This window comes from Sciurus vulgaris (genome assembly GCF_902686455.1).
Source record: "Sciurus vulgaris genome assembly, chromosome: 8".
NCBI classification, from domain to species: domain Eukaryota; kingdom Metazoa; phylum Chordata; class Mammalia; order Rodentia; family Sciuridae; genus Sciurus; species Sciurus vulgaris.
The window spans coordinates 67,855,842-67,870,024 of NC_136468.1; the positions used below are offsets into that span (position 1 = coordinate 67,855,842).

The 14,183-nt window shown below is 42.5% G+C and overlaps 1 protein-coding gene across 13 annotated transcripts in view; it reads right to left on the reverse strand.

The window, feature by feature from the left end:
• ATXN7L1 (ataxin 7 like 1) overlaps positions 1 to 14,183 on the reverse strand; it is a 235,901-nt gene that overhangs the window by 74,061 nt on the left and 147,657 nt on the right. Inside the window, exon 1 of one of the 13 annotated variants that reach the window (XR_013765530.1) lies at positions 1,449 to 1,907. The exons of the other annotated variants lie outside the window; for them this stretch is intronic. The gene's annotated coding sequence lies outside the window, so the exon portion shown is untranslated. Of the gene's footprint in view, positions 1 to 1,448; positions 1,908 to 14,183 lie in introns of those variants that run through there. 13 annotated transcript variants of the gene reach the window in all.

The window sequence follows — 14,183 nt, forward strand, 5'->3', positions numbered from 1 at the left end:
GGGCTTGACTTGTCCTCCGCCAGCTCCGTGGGAATGGCGTGAGAAAGCACAGTACACTGTCAACTGTAAAAGACCCAAATCGAGCCAGCCTCATCATTATTCTCTGCAAGGTTAGAGGAGACAAAAGAATTACACTTCTATGTGGTGGAGAAAAAGAAATCCGCTCCTGGCAGCACTCAAGTAGATATAACGACGACAAGCTTTGGCCTAATGCTCACGTTTACTACCTTGGAAATTTCCGTTTCAACTGTCTGTTCTCATTTGTGTGTGCTGGGGTGAGGGGGATTTGGACCCATCTGTGTAGGACCCAAGGACCCGGATCAAAGCTGACTGCCTTCTCAGAAGGTCTCCATGAGGCCCAAACGGTGTTGATCGTTTTCTCCCCCTTTTTCGATTTGTTTGGTTTAAAATATTTAACCTGAGGCACAATGAAGTGTTTCATTTACAACGCTCTCCCGGACCATTAGACTGGGACTCCGTGCTCATTATGCTGATGAACGTGCTACTTACCCATGTAAATTCCAGGAGCAGCAGCCTCCAAGACAGAGAGGAGACGGGAGGTGCTGAAGGTACGCTATCAAGGGCTGATTTAATTACACAGCCATTCAGTGGGCAAAGCACAGCAATTTTTAGCCAAACATTCTAGTAAATATTATGGGAAACCCTTTTATAGAGTGCTAATTTTGGCTTGGTGTTTTCATATGTGCTCGGTTTTAAGTTCTCATTCAAACACGCACAGGGGCCCCCAAAGATGCTACCGACAGCCCAGAAAAATCACAGACAATGCATTAGCTGGTAAGCCATCCTGCAGTCGATGAGCAGTTAAAAAATATTATCAACACCTCTGTATTACGGTCATTCCAGTGGGGACAAACTTTAAAATCCACTAACTTCCCTGGGGCCATTCTTCTTCTGTCCCTTCCCCCACACCCCTGAGTCCTGCCAGCGGGCTCCTGGGCAGGCTTCAGGTCACTAGAAGACACTGCTCCTGCGAGTTTGACAAAACAACCACTGCAAGCTCATTTTGGATGTTTGAAACAATACCCAATCACTGCACCCACCCTAGCAGAGCGACCCAGAGGAAATGGCATCATCACTTTCATTTTACTGTTTCTGACCCACCAAAGGAAAATAACATGTCCCGTGAAAATTCTCAGGGCATCTGATATCTGCAGCTGGAGAGTGTGCTCCGGAATGTCATCAAGTGACCTCTCATAGAAACTAATTTTCAAGAGTGAAAATCACCCTATGCTGCACATGAGCTCGCTGGCGTTTCTCTAAGTGCAGAAACGCATTTCACTTTCCACAGTTGGAACAGAAACCTTCATGCATCCCCGTTTCTTCAAAAAAAAAAAAAAAAAAAAAAAAAAGTCTATAAATAACCCAGGATCAGCAAAATTATGCAAAACATCCTGCTAGAGGAAGAAATGTAAACTAAAACCACTTACAGAGAGACTCAGGCTGCCAGCTTAATCTGATGCTACGACGACTGTAAACATGTTGTACTTTTGGAACCTGAAGCGATCCACATTAGCACGGATGCCATCGCAAAGAAAAGAAAAAAAAAAAAAAAATCGCAACAACAACAAAAGCTCAACACCAAAACAGAGCAACGCAATTCCGTATTCTGCACGGTGCACGACCCGACGGCTGACCAGCTGCAGTCAATACCAGCTACCCTCGCTTGCACACGCCAACTGTTTTGACTACAGGCACTTGTTAAACACAGAGTTTCAGGTCCTACCAGTTGGACACCAGAAGTTCATAGAACTGACCCAGTGCCAAGAACAACAAGCACAGAAAGCGAAACGGCTGCCTCGTGCGTGTTTTTGTTAACTGTTTATGCAAGCCCCAAAGCAACTGGGTAACAATTAAGAATAAAGAAGAACTTAAATAACAAAAGCAAAAGATTACCACCTTAAAGGAAATGTAGATGCTGGCAGATAAAGGACAGACGTCAAGCTACTTTATCCGTGGGGTGGGTGGGTGGTTTTTCAGAGAGAAACGGTGTGTGTGTGGGGGAGGGGCAGGTGTCACATGACACACTGTGGTTATTAGCAGAAGGAACTGGGTGCTTCCTTCAAGCATCTTTTACTTGGAGATTAATTTTAGAGATTTTGCAAATGCTGAGGCCTTGGTTCACATCCGAGGGCACTGGCAGCACTGCTGAAATTTGGAAGTTGGTAAATCCCATAGGAGAAGAAAGGGACATGCTGAATGAAATTTTTCAAGATGCAAGGAGGGGATGGTCAAGTTCGTGCTGTGTGTGATGAGGCCATTGACACAGGCAGCTAACGGGTGCTGGCTAGGGTGTAGGAAATGGTGCCCCTGGGAACAGCTTCACTGTCTTCTTTTGAATGAGGACTTCTGGGGACCACCTTTTTCTCTAATCAAGACTGGAGCCTACACTGTCTGATTATGATTGTGAATAGTCTTTTCACCTGACAAAATAAGATAAAAAGGAACAACACTTAAGTTGCTCAACAAGTTTTTCCATTACTTCCCAAGAACGCATCAAGCAGTATTTAATTTGAGGACCAAGACAAATAACCAGATTAAATTTTAGAGTTACCTGGGAATTTGAGAAAACTAAATTCTAAGAGAATTGGGGTATGCATATAAGAGTGAGGTATTTTAAATTGCTGAGTGGATTTATACTTAATGCCCCTATCTCCCCCTGCCCCACATCTTTCTATCATCTGATTTAGGGGGAAGTAATTAGAAAGTAGATATAGGTTGTTTGTAAACGCCACTGTAACTGTGGGCCAGATTCATGTTTACTCTGGAGAGTAAATGTTTCTCTGGATCTGGGGTCACCTGAGCCGTGGGGGTGAACAGGAGCCCACAGGATGGCTGCCCCTTCCTCCCAAAGGATCCCACATTTCATTATGACTATATACAGAAAGGATCTGAAAAGGAGCCACCCTGCAGTGAAGTTCAGCAGTCAGCTGACAGCTTAGGGGGAATTGCAAAGGCACCTGAGAACATCCCTGCAAAGGAAGGCCTGAAGGAAGCAGGCTGGCGGGGGTGGGGTGGGGTGGGGGGTGGAGAAGAGGACCCAGCCAAGGAGAAGATGCAGGTAGGCCCCGACCGGAGTCTTCACCCAGCCCTGGCCTCAGGGTGGGTGAATGATCCATTAACATGGCCCCAGAACTGCTGTGAGCCAGTCTCTCACATAAAGCTCCACCGTTGACATATCTTCTTGCATAGTATATTACCTGATCCTCAGAAACATCCTGCGAGTCGCCTGGAAAGAGCTACTATTATCATTGCATTTTACAAAGAAGGGAAATGGGGCTCAGCAAAACCTGTGATGTTCCCAGGGTTCTGCACCCAGGAAGGCATTCCGAGGTCCAATTCCCAGGCCTCAGTCACAGGTACATGGACTTGCTGGTGAGGTGCTTTAGATCTGACACTTTCTCATCTTTTTCTTTTCATTTCTTCTCCCTCTTCTCCCTCCCTCCCTCCTCTCTCCCTCCCTTCCTTCCTTCCTTGGACCTTGTGCATGCTAAGCACATGATCTCCCACTGATACAACCCCAACCTCTTGCAAAACACTTTTAACAGTTGGATGCTTTATCACTCCCATTCTATAGACAAGTAAACTGAGATTCAGAGAGAGTACATGATTTAGCAAAAACCAAACTGCAAATAATGAACAGTGCCAGATCTTCCAGCTCCTAGCACAATCATCCTTGCTTGCCTCTATCATGTGTTCAGAAAACAATAAAAAGATTAATAAAGTTGTTTGATTATAAAGTCACAAAATCGTTGGGCACGGTGGCACACACCTCTAATGCTAGTGACTCAAGAAGCTGAGGTAGGGGGATCGTAAGTTCAAGGCCAGTCTCAGTAACTTAGCAAGGCCCTAAGCAACTTTGTGAGATCCTGCCTCAAAATAAAAAAAAATAAAAAGGGTTGAGATGTGGCTCAGGGGTTAAATACCCTGGGTTCAATCCCTGGTACCAAAAACAAAAACAAATAAACAAACAAGCACAAGATATCCTTGATTTTCTCACTTCCTATCTTCATGACTTTTCTGTAGCAGTTACCAGACAGCCAGTACCTCAGAAAGAAGGGCTCCTTTCCATGCTGGAGTGAGCTTCAGACACACTCCTGAGCTACTATTTCAATGGAAAATAACCCTCTCCATCGTTTGCACCCTCTCTGATTTGAATCGTTTACCCACACGCTAACCCCTGGCTCCTCATCCACTCCTAGTCTAAGAAAGTATGGAGTTGAATGTCTCAATAGATCTGCCACTTTGTTCATTAAGAAGCTTGGGCATCCAGGTGTGCTGTCTCACATGCAGAAGGGATGAGGCTGAGCATGCAGTGAGGTGGATCTTTTCCACAACATGTGTTGTGGAGTTCAGCCTTTGCCAAGTTCTGCAACAGAGGCCTCTGAAAACACCAGACTACACAAAGGAAGGTTCCCTCTGTCATGTCCCTCTGTCTCCCTCCTCTGTGCCATGTGGACACATTCACTGCTTAAGCAGGGGTGATATTACTATTATAGGATACACTCAAGTAGGTTCATTGCAGGGTTTGGTCATTTCCTTGGAGGGGGCCTGGCAGTGGGTTATTGTCAATGGCCAGGGGGTTTGGGGATAATGAACGTTTGTCCTGAAATCAAGACTTAGGGCTAGGGCCAGAGATGCTGAATGTTGAAGACAGGAAGGGAGCTGGTGAGAAGGTGATGATTAGAAAGTTTTAGAATGTTCTGCCACTCCCGCATGAATCCATCTCTCCCTGAAAACATGAAGAAATCACAGAACCAAAAGCTAGAAAAATTGGGTGTCAAGATGGACTTTACATTGAATGCAAATAAGCAGCCTGGACCATGAAGACTAATCAAATCCACATGCTTCCACTGACTGGAAAAGCTTTGTGGTTAGAGGGGATATATATGTGGTACCTCTCTGGCTTGTGAACACTCACTTTAAGGTTGCTTTGGTTACCACATGACATTTGCATCCATGCTGCCTGCAAGAATATAAGAACTGGGTAAATCAGAAGCTTGGCAGGAAAACTTGTTTGCTTATGAGCTATAAGTGAGTAGAATATTTCTAGGTAACTTGTGACTCTTCTGAGCATAGAGACCATTTAAAAAAAAACCTCAAATATCAGACACACGATTTGATAAGCTCTGGCATATGTAGGGAAGACAATGTAGGTTGTTTAAAATGGGAACTTCTGAAAGTTCAAGAGGTATGGCCACCAAATTTGTGATACCTAGTTAGTAAAAGTGGGTGGACAGAGGGATATGCAATATTAGCAGAAATTTGCTGCAGTTATGATTCGTGTGCTCAGCAAAGGCAGCTCTACTCCACACCAGAAAAATACTGCTTTGCTGCTGTTGAGAGATGAGGGTTGTGTGGGAAGTGCTGGTGAGCCAGTGTATCTAGTCTGTGGATGGCAGCATTGATGGAGATGAAGCTGGGGGCCCTGTACCCATGCTCTGGATATCTCATGAGTCAAGGGAGCTGCGTTAGAGCCTTCATAGAGGAGGAAGTTGGCGGAGGACTAGTGCAGTGTTTTCAACATGTCTGGATGTGTGGAAAGCTGGTCAAAAAGCGGGTAGAATCAACACAGTTCAGAGGTCTGAGTGGGGGTGGAGACGGAACGGTCAGACACACGTTAGCAGCAGTGGCTACTACAGGCTGCAGCTTGGTCTGCACCCTTGGAATCTAGTCCCTGGTATTTACCTGCAGACTTCCCAGTCAGTATCTGCACTCGGCTTGATGATACTCTGCATGTCTGTCCTATCTGTAGTCTCCTGATCATTTAAATTTTGTGATGTGGACCCACAACCCAAGGGTTACATTAGCTCACATTAGTTTGGCACACATGGGACCACATACCCTAAATTTTTCAGGAAAATACAAATTTCAACCAGCCTCAGCCAGTATTACACTGCAGTTTGAAAACTGTCCTTAGAGTGAAGGTAAATGAATATGGAGAGACTGTAACCTAGACCACTAGACTGAAGTTCCTTGAGGACCAGGTCTGAATCTCCTCCATTCCTGTGGGCCAAGGCCTAGCCAGAGCACAGAGGCATCGCTGTGCGTTTTTCATATAGCATGAACGACCTAATGCCTCTCAACTTAATTACAAAGATATATGTATAGCTTACTAGGTCAAGTGAATATCTTTATATTAAAAGCATATTAAATTTGGTGTTTTTAAAAAGTTTTCTGCTGGGTGTGGTGGTGCATGCCTGTAGTCCCAGACACTCAGGTAGTTGAGGCAGTTAGGTTAAAAGTTCAAGGACAGCCTGGGCAACTTAGTGGGACCCTATATCAAATTAAAATGAAGAAAAACAACAAACAAACAAACAACAACCAAAAAACCAAGACAAGACTGGGACCTGTACATGGTGGTGCACTCCTGCAATTTCAGGAACTCCAAAGGCTAAGGTGGGAGGATCACAAGATCAAGGTCAGCCTCAGCACTTTAGAGACCCTGTCTCAACATAGAAAAGAAAAGGGCCGGGGATGTAACTCATTGGTAGAGCCCTCTTGGGTTCAATCCCCAGTGCCATATTAAAAAACAAAATGGCTGTGGTAGAGTGCCCCTGGGTTCAGTCCCTAACGTCACACACACACACACACACACACACACACACACACACAAAGATGTTTGTGATTCAAGTTAGGGAGAAGGTAGAAAGCCTTTCTCTTTAAAATTCATAATGCCAACCCTTTGTTTTAAAAAAAAAAAGTTATAGATGTTAAGTAGGAGTTCGTGGACACCAAGATGGTGGAGACAGGGTATTAAAAAGAAGCCGCTGGAGAATGAGACAAAGAGATGAATCCTGTCCTTGTTTACAAAAAAATCCCATTACCATGACAACTCCCGCCACTGGGGACTTATTACCATGGCAACTCTTGCCACAGGTTCAAATTTTAAACTGACCAATGGAAGTAATGAGGGCAGTTTTTAATTAGGTTTTCTAAAGTAACCAGTGGGGGAGAAATTGGAAAATATTCTAATTGGGTATCAGAAGATAATCAATGGGATAAAATGGAATAAGTCCTCAATCAGGTCCTCAATCAGACCACCTCATAATTCAGGATGTAAGGCCCTAATTTCCCTATATTTGGGCCTTGAGCCTCTCTCTCTCCCTCAGCCCACTCCATTCTACCTCATGGAGTGCTAGCTTCACCTTCACTAAATCTGTATTCTATCTGTTACTTCTGTGCATCTTGGTATCTTGCTCAATTCTTTGTTCCGGACACCAAGGACCTGGACTTCACCTGGACATCCCAACAGTAACATAGCCACCATGGAACAGGAATCTTTTCAAAAGCTCTTCATGCCACTGTACTTTGTTTTCTTGATGGGTGTATAGCTGGTATTTTCTATCAGAGAGTTCCACATAATGATTTAACCACCATGGGTGGAGAATATATAAGGAAAAAAATTGTGTCCATATTGAACATGTACAGACTTTTTCTTGTCATTATTCCCTAAACAATAGAGTACAACAACTATTTTCATAGCATTTACATTGTATTAGGTATTACAAGTAATCGGGAGTAGACATAAAATGTATGGGAGAATGTGTGTAGGTTATATGTAAACACTACATCATTTCTGTTGTTTTTGTGGTCCTAGGAATTGAATAAGGCCTCCCGCGTGCTAGGCAAGTACTCTACCTCCGAGATACAACTCCAGCTCCCTAACTATGCCATTTCATGTAAGGAACTTGAGCACCTGCTGATTCTGGGGTACAGGTAGGGGTTGTCCTGGAACCAATGCCACAGGGATGTTGAGGGATGACTTTTGAACATTCCTGATTCCTTTTTGGTAATTAAAGGTGGTGTTAAGGGCATTCAAAGATGTAAAACTATGAAGGGTCTAAAACTGTAGCTTTCAAACTTTTTGACTCTGATCCACTTTTGGAAATAAATTTTACTCTGCAACCTAGGATGCACATAGGTATATAAGACAAAAACTCCAAAGGATCATACTTATCTTTATTACCTAGAAAGCACTTTGATATTTCCCCTCCCCTGTCCATCCCTCCTTCTCCCTTCTCTATCTCTTCTCCTTCATTATTTGAAATATCGGTCAGACTCAGTAAACTGACTACCCCAACTTCATGGGTGATACCTGTGGTTTGCAAACACTGAGAAAGTATTCAGAGCTCGTTGCCCTGCACAAAAATGGGCCTCAGCATCCCCACTTTTCCTTTTATTTTCCTGCGGTCCGTGCCACTCCTTTTTGCTGTCAGGGCCTGCCTCTACACCCTTCTCCTTAAGAGTTCTACTTCAGGGTACTGAGGATGTGGCTCAGTTGGTAGAGTGCTTGCCTAGTATGCACAAGGCCCTGGGTTCAATCCCCAGAACCACAAAAAAAAAAAAAAAGAGTTCTACTTCCCCAACTTGAAGTCAGACTGTAAGCCAGCTAGCGTGCTGTGTGACTGAGGGCAAGCTGTTTCTCAATGAACCCGAAGGCACCCCTGTGACTGTGGTGTGGAGTTAAGGTGCAGTGATTTGGTCCTGTTCCAAGATGCACAGGGCTCTTGGCTGGATTCCCAAGGAGCTTTACTCAGTGGCAGAGGTCATGATACTGAAGTGTTATTGAACGTGCCCCATGAGAACGTGAGCCTGTGTGCTCAGAGTTTTTCTTTTTTGAATGGAGTATTCAGATGATTGGGGCTCTGGCTGGTTTGGCTATAAAATGACAAATGCTCTTGAAACCATGTTGCTTCATGAATGACAATATCTGGGTCCCTGTGTGTGAGGAGGCTATTCCCTAAGTAATTTAACCTGCTTTAGGCAGTTTGCAAGGATGCAGTATTTTTTTGGCTTTCCACCCTGAGCTGCCCTTTGCCCTGTTTCCCCGACTCCCACTGTCATGGATCCTTTCATCTAGAAGTTAAAAAAAACAAAAAACAAAAAACAAAAAACCAACTAATTAATATATGAAATTTCTGGTAGCATTTTCAAATGTGTGTCAAGAGTGTGTGTGGTAGATAAATTGATTTTTTAAAAAAATCACAGCAAAAGGTGCAGATACCATGCTCCTAAATAATCTAAATAGCAAGCAATCAGGTACTGGCTAAGTAAATTATTGGCACATTTATTCACTGGAATGCTGGAAACCTAAAAAAAAAAAAATGATGATGCAGATCTATATACACTTAAATTTGTTCACAATGATTCTAGATGAAAAAAGCAGATTTCAAAGAAATGTGTATAATAGAATTCTACTTTTATTTTTTAAAATATAAAAAGATGCATATAGATACATATGTACAACACACAGTTACATACCTATAGAAGAAAGTTTGACAGTTTCACACTGAAATATTTTTTTCTTATTTTATTATCTTAGATTTTCTGACATTTTAGCAGTTTTCACAGTGCATTCCTTTTTAATTTTTTTTGTTTTTGGAATTCTGTTGATACTTTCATTTTAAAATTTAAAAAATTTCATTTTCAATGTTTAATTGATAAAGATTGTATATATTGAATATGTACAACATGCTGGACATCCCTTTTTTTTTTTTTTTTGCGGTACTGGGGATCGAACTCAGGGCCTTGTGCTTGCAAGGCAAGCACTCTACCAGCTGAGCTATCTCCCCAGCCCTGGACATCCCTTTTTAATAGAAAAACAAGAGCAATTTTCACTTTGAAAAAATAAAATTCTGTATTATTATGCAAACTAGTTCCTTTGTTTGGGAAATAGCTCTTGTATCACACCCCATTCTCATGTCTTCTTAACCTTCCATGAGTTCTACTCATATGAGGAAAGGTAAATTGAAAAATTTTTTTTTTCCTTTTTGGAAGTACTGGGTATCAAACTCATGGTCTCATGCATTGCTAGCCAAGTGCTTTACCATTGAGCTACACCACCAGTCCCTCTTTCAAATTTAATTTATTTTTGAGACAGGTTGCCCAGGTTGGCCTTGAATTTGCAATCCTCCTGCTTCAGCCTTTGAATAGCTGGCATTACCAGGCATAAATTAAATCTTTATTGAAAAATGTTTCCATTCAAGCATTTTAAGGCAAAGGACTAGCTTCTGGTTTTACTTTTGGTGTCAAGTTCTTTTCTCTGATGAACTTAAGGAGTCACATATATCCCAGGCAGATTGCTTTGCTAGTTACTCCCTTGGAATAAGCAGGGTATGGGCCTTTCTAGTCTAGAGAAAAACAAACTAAGGAGCTCACATGATCTATATTCTGAAGCTAGCTGTCTCCAAACCAGTCAATTCAAGCATAAAACAATTTTGGTTTACGGATAGGAATAATCTCTAACTCTAGTAAGTCCTGTTGTCTTTCCAAAGTTCATTCACATTCATGAGATAAGTGTTACCTCACCAAAAGCCAACCGGGGAGGGAGAGGGAGCAAACTGGGCATTTTTCTCAGTCTACAATGGGGAAGTGAGGCGACTTGCCCAAGCCACCATATAGAAAATGCTAGAGGCAGGATCCAAACCCAGTTTTCCTGTTTTTGTGTGTGTGGTTTATTTTATTTTTTGGTACCAGGGATTGAACCCTGGGGTGCTTCACCACTGAGCTATATCCCCAGTCATTTTTATTTTGAGACAGAGTCTTGCTAAGTTGCTTAGGATCTTGCTAAATTGCCCAGGCTGGCCTTGAACCTGTGATCTTTCTGCCTTAGCCTCCTGAGACTCTGGGGTCCAGGTGTGTACCATTGTGCCTGACTGGTTTTTCCCACTCTTTATTCTATGCCATTGCATTCTTTCTAGAAATAGAGAAATCACATAATTCATTGTCCAAATTGAATACCTTTGAAAATAAAAGGAGGTACTATGTGGACGGGCCCCAGGGCAGCATGCATGAATTGTGACTACACCATGCAAACTACGTCATATGGGCATTTTAGATGTCACACACACAAACACACATACACACGCAAACACACCTTTTGAATAAGAAAAAGAAATGGAACAGAGTTACAGTGTCTATAATCTATTTTAAGATAATGGAGTATAAAAAATAAACATAGATAAAAAGAAAAAAGTACTTGAATACAACTTGTGTTCCGTTGCGTGTGGACCAGTGAGTCTATGCTTTACCTCACAGGGTCATCAGCTCTCATGCTATCAGAAATACAAAGTCTAGATTGGGTAACTGCTATTGATCAAAGAGGGCCACAATCCAAAACTGACTTCTTTAAGTTTTTCTGCTATCTATATTTTGATCAACATTCTGAACTCAAAAAATGGGTTTTATTGTTGAAATTTGTGATATAGTATAATGAATGTTAAAAATGGGGTTTTATTGTTGAATTAAAGGTAGTCAAGATATGTGGCCTAGCCTAAAGTCCTGAGAGTCAGTCCCCAACCTGGAATTAACAAGGTGTTAGAATCCAGTGAGGCCTGTTCCTTTGCTCTGGGGATGACAATCAAGGCGTTCCAGGGTCTACCTACTGAATCAGGACTGATTTGGGACAGTATTTCTGCAGTGTTCTTGCAGCTGCCTCAAGTGAACATTTTGTGCAAAGTATGGTTGGAACACCTTGAAAGTGACAGAGTTTGGCTCTCATCAAGTTTACAGAATGGTTGAATCAACTGTTTTGGAACTACTTGTTAGTCAGGGTTTGTTTGATAAATGTCTGCATCTGTGGCAAAATTCAGTCTACCAGTCACATTCACATGACCCGGTAGGGAGATGGTGGGGAAGAACCCTACCCTCACCACCTTGGTCCTCTACGCTGGCAACTGCTTTCTACCAGAAAGAGTTCCAAATGGCCAAACCATCATAGGTCAGTCCACAATGAACAGGTAACTGGGTGAATCTGAAATGGGCCGGTTTCAGGGAATACATTTTACTCTTCACCAGTGATGAGCCTCTTGAAAACAGAGTCAGGGGGTTGTGTTCATTGTGATAATCCCTAAGCCTCAAGAAAGTATGTGGTGGCCAGGCATGATGGCGCACACCTGTAATCCCTCTGGCTCAAGAGGCTGAGGCAGGAGGATCATGAGTTCAAAGCCAGCCTCAGCAATGGTGAGGTGCTAAGCAATTCGGAGAGGCCCTGTCTCTAAATAAAATACAAAATAGGGCTGGGGATGTGGCTCAGTGGTTGAGTGCCCCTAAGTTTAATACCTGGTACTAAAAAAGGACATAGTGTATGTTTGTCCAGTGGATAAAATAACTTAGTAAGAAATGTCATTTCTAGAATCCAATTTATTAACTGTTATGATTATTCTTTAATTAGTAATCACTGATCCTCATAGATCATAATCTATTGCTTGCCTTGGAATGACTTTACTTTAAAAGGCAATAAATAGTAAGATAGTATTAAAAAATACTGGGATTGTATCATTTCATCCCCATAATATTGCAATCAGATTGGTATTACCCTTTGTTTAGAGGAGACCACAGTCCAGAGAGGTTAAAACTTAATTAGAAAGTCAGATCTGTCTAAGTCCAAACCTGATCATGTTCTCTGAAGCCGTGCTACCCAGAATTAGCAAAAACTTAGTTTTGCACAAACTAAGTATTGTCTTTCTTTTTTTCCTGTGGTGGGGATTAAAACCAAGAGTGCTTCTACAATTGAGCTACATTCACAGCCCTTTAAATTTTTTTAAAAAATTTGAGACAGGGTCTCACTAAGTTGCTCAGGTTGGAGTCGAACTTGTGATCCTCCTGCTTTAGCCTTCAGAATAGCTGGGATAATAGGTGTGTGCTGCTATTCCCTGGGTGGGTATTTTCTTTACTACTTATATTCTTCTTACTTTATAACATGCCATTGAGCATACACATCTTTTTGGTGCTTCATCATATTTTAGCAAAAGCTGTTTTTTTTTTTTTTTTGTGGAGAAACTAGAAGCATGCTGGAATATACAACTCAGCTTTCCATTCTTTTACTTCAAATTATTTTGATTGACATGTGGCCTTGAGGGTTATCTAATAGTCTGTAGAGTCTTTGAGCTGCACAATTGGTCCTTGGGAATCTGTTGCAGCTTCCCATCTCCAGGGCACCATCCGCTCTTGCTCATTCCGACACCCTCCCCACACTACCAACTTTTGTTTCAAGTCTCTGTGACTTGGTACAGTGTCCTTTCCCTGGAATGTTTGTCCATTCTTGTGTTCTTCACCTTAGTTAACTCCTTGTTTTCTTTTTCAAATCCTAGTCCAAACAGTAGCAGGCTTGGGATTCCCAGGTGATCCCTGCCACCCCTGCACTGCTGCCTGATCTCACACTAGTCCCCTTCTCGCTGCTCCTAGGACATACTGAGCAAACTGTTGCCTTGATGTCTGGCACGTGGCTCCGTAATGACCTGTAGATTCACCCCTGTTCTCTGCTCCACCATGAAGAAACCAAGCCAGGAACTTTGTCTCAGTACTGGCATATAACAGGCACTCGGAGTGTGTTAGATAACAAATGAATAAATCAGGAAATAATTAGCCAGGTCACAGTAGAGCAAGAGAAAACCCAGGAATCAGCGGCAGCAGCAGCAGCAGTCTCTATGGTCTGAGGGCTAGCTAGCCTGAAATATTTCTCTTAGCTGTTTAAAATGATTTTTAAAGCCTAAGAACATCAGAGTTGTTGGTTTGTTTTTACGAGAGGTAATAGACTAATTAACTCTAAGTGCTCTGCTCCTTTGTCTGTTATAGAAACAAACAAACAAACAAAAAAACACCACCTCTGGAGAGTTTCCAAATGCAGCCAGCTCCTGCTGGAGGACACTGTGCCAGCTGCTGGCATCCCCTCCAGGGTTTGAGGTGTTCTGAATGGCCACAGGACAGGCTGCACTGGCATTTCATGGAGTTCTCACCAACTCTGGGCGGCTGAGCTAAGATGTTTCCAGGTCCCAGATGCAGACCAACACATGACCTGAGAAAAGCTACAGCTTGATCTGACTGTGGGACTTTGGCCTAATGAAATAAACTATTCCCAGCAGAGCCTGACCCTGCAGAATGTAATTCTTTCTGACCACACTGTGTAGATAAAAATAATTTAGTGATTTCCTCCCACTAAACTCTTGGGCATAAACCAAGAAATCTGCAGAATAGCTGTTAGGATGCTACTGTATAATTGTAAATGTTTAGTTTTTTCTTGCATTCTTATCAGTGTTTATCTGCAGGAATGTATCTGGCATTTTAGGTGGGATAATTCTTCACTGGGTAAAACTGTCCCATGTACTTCAGAGCATTTAGCACCTTGGACGCCAGTTACTATGATGGCTCCCAGAGGCACATTT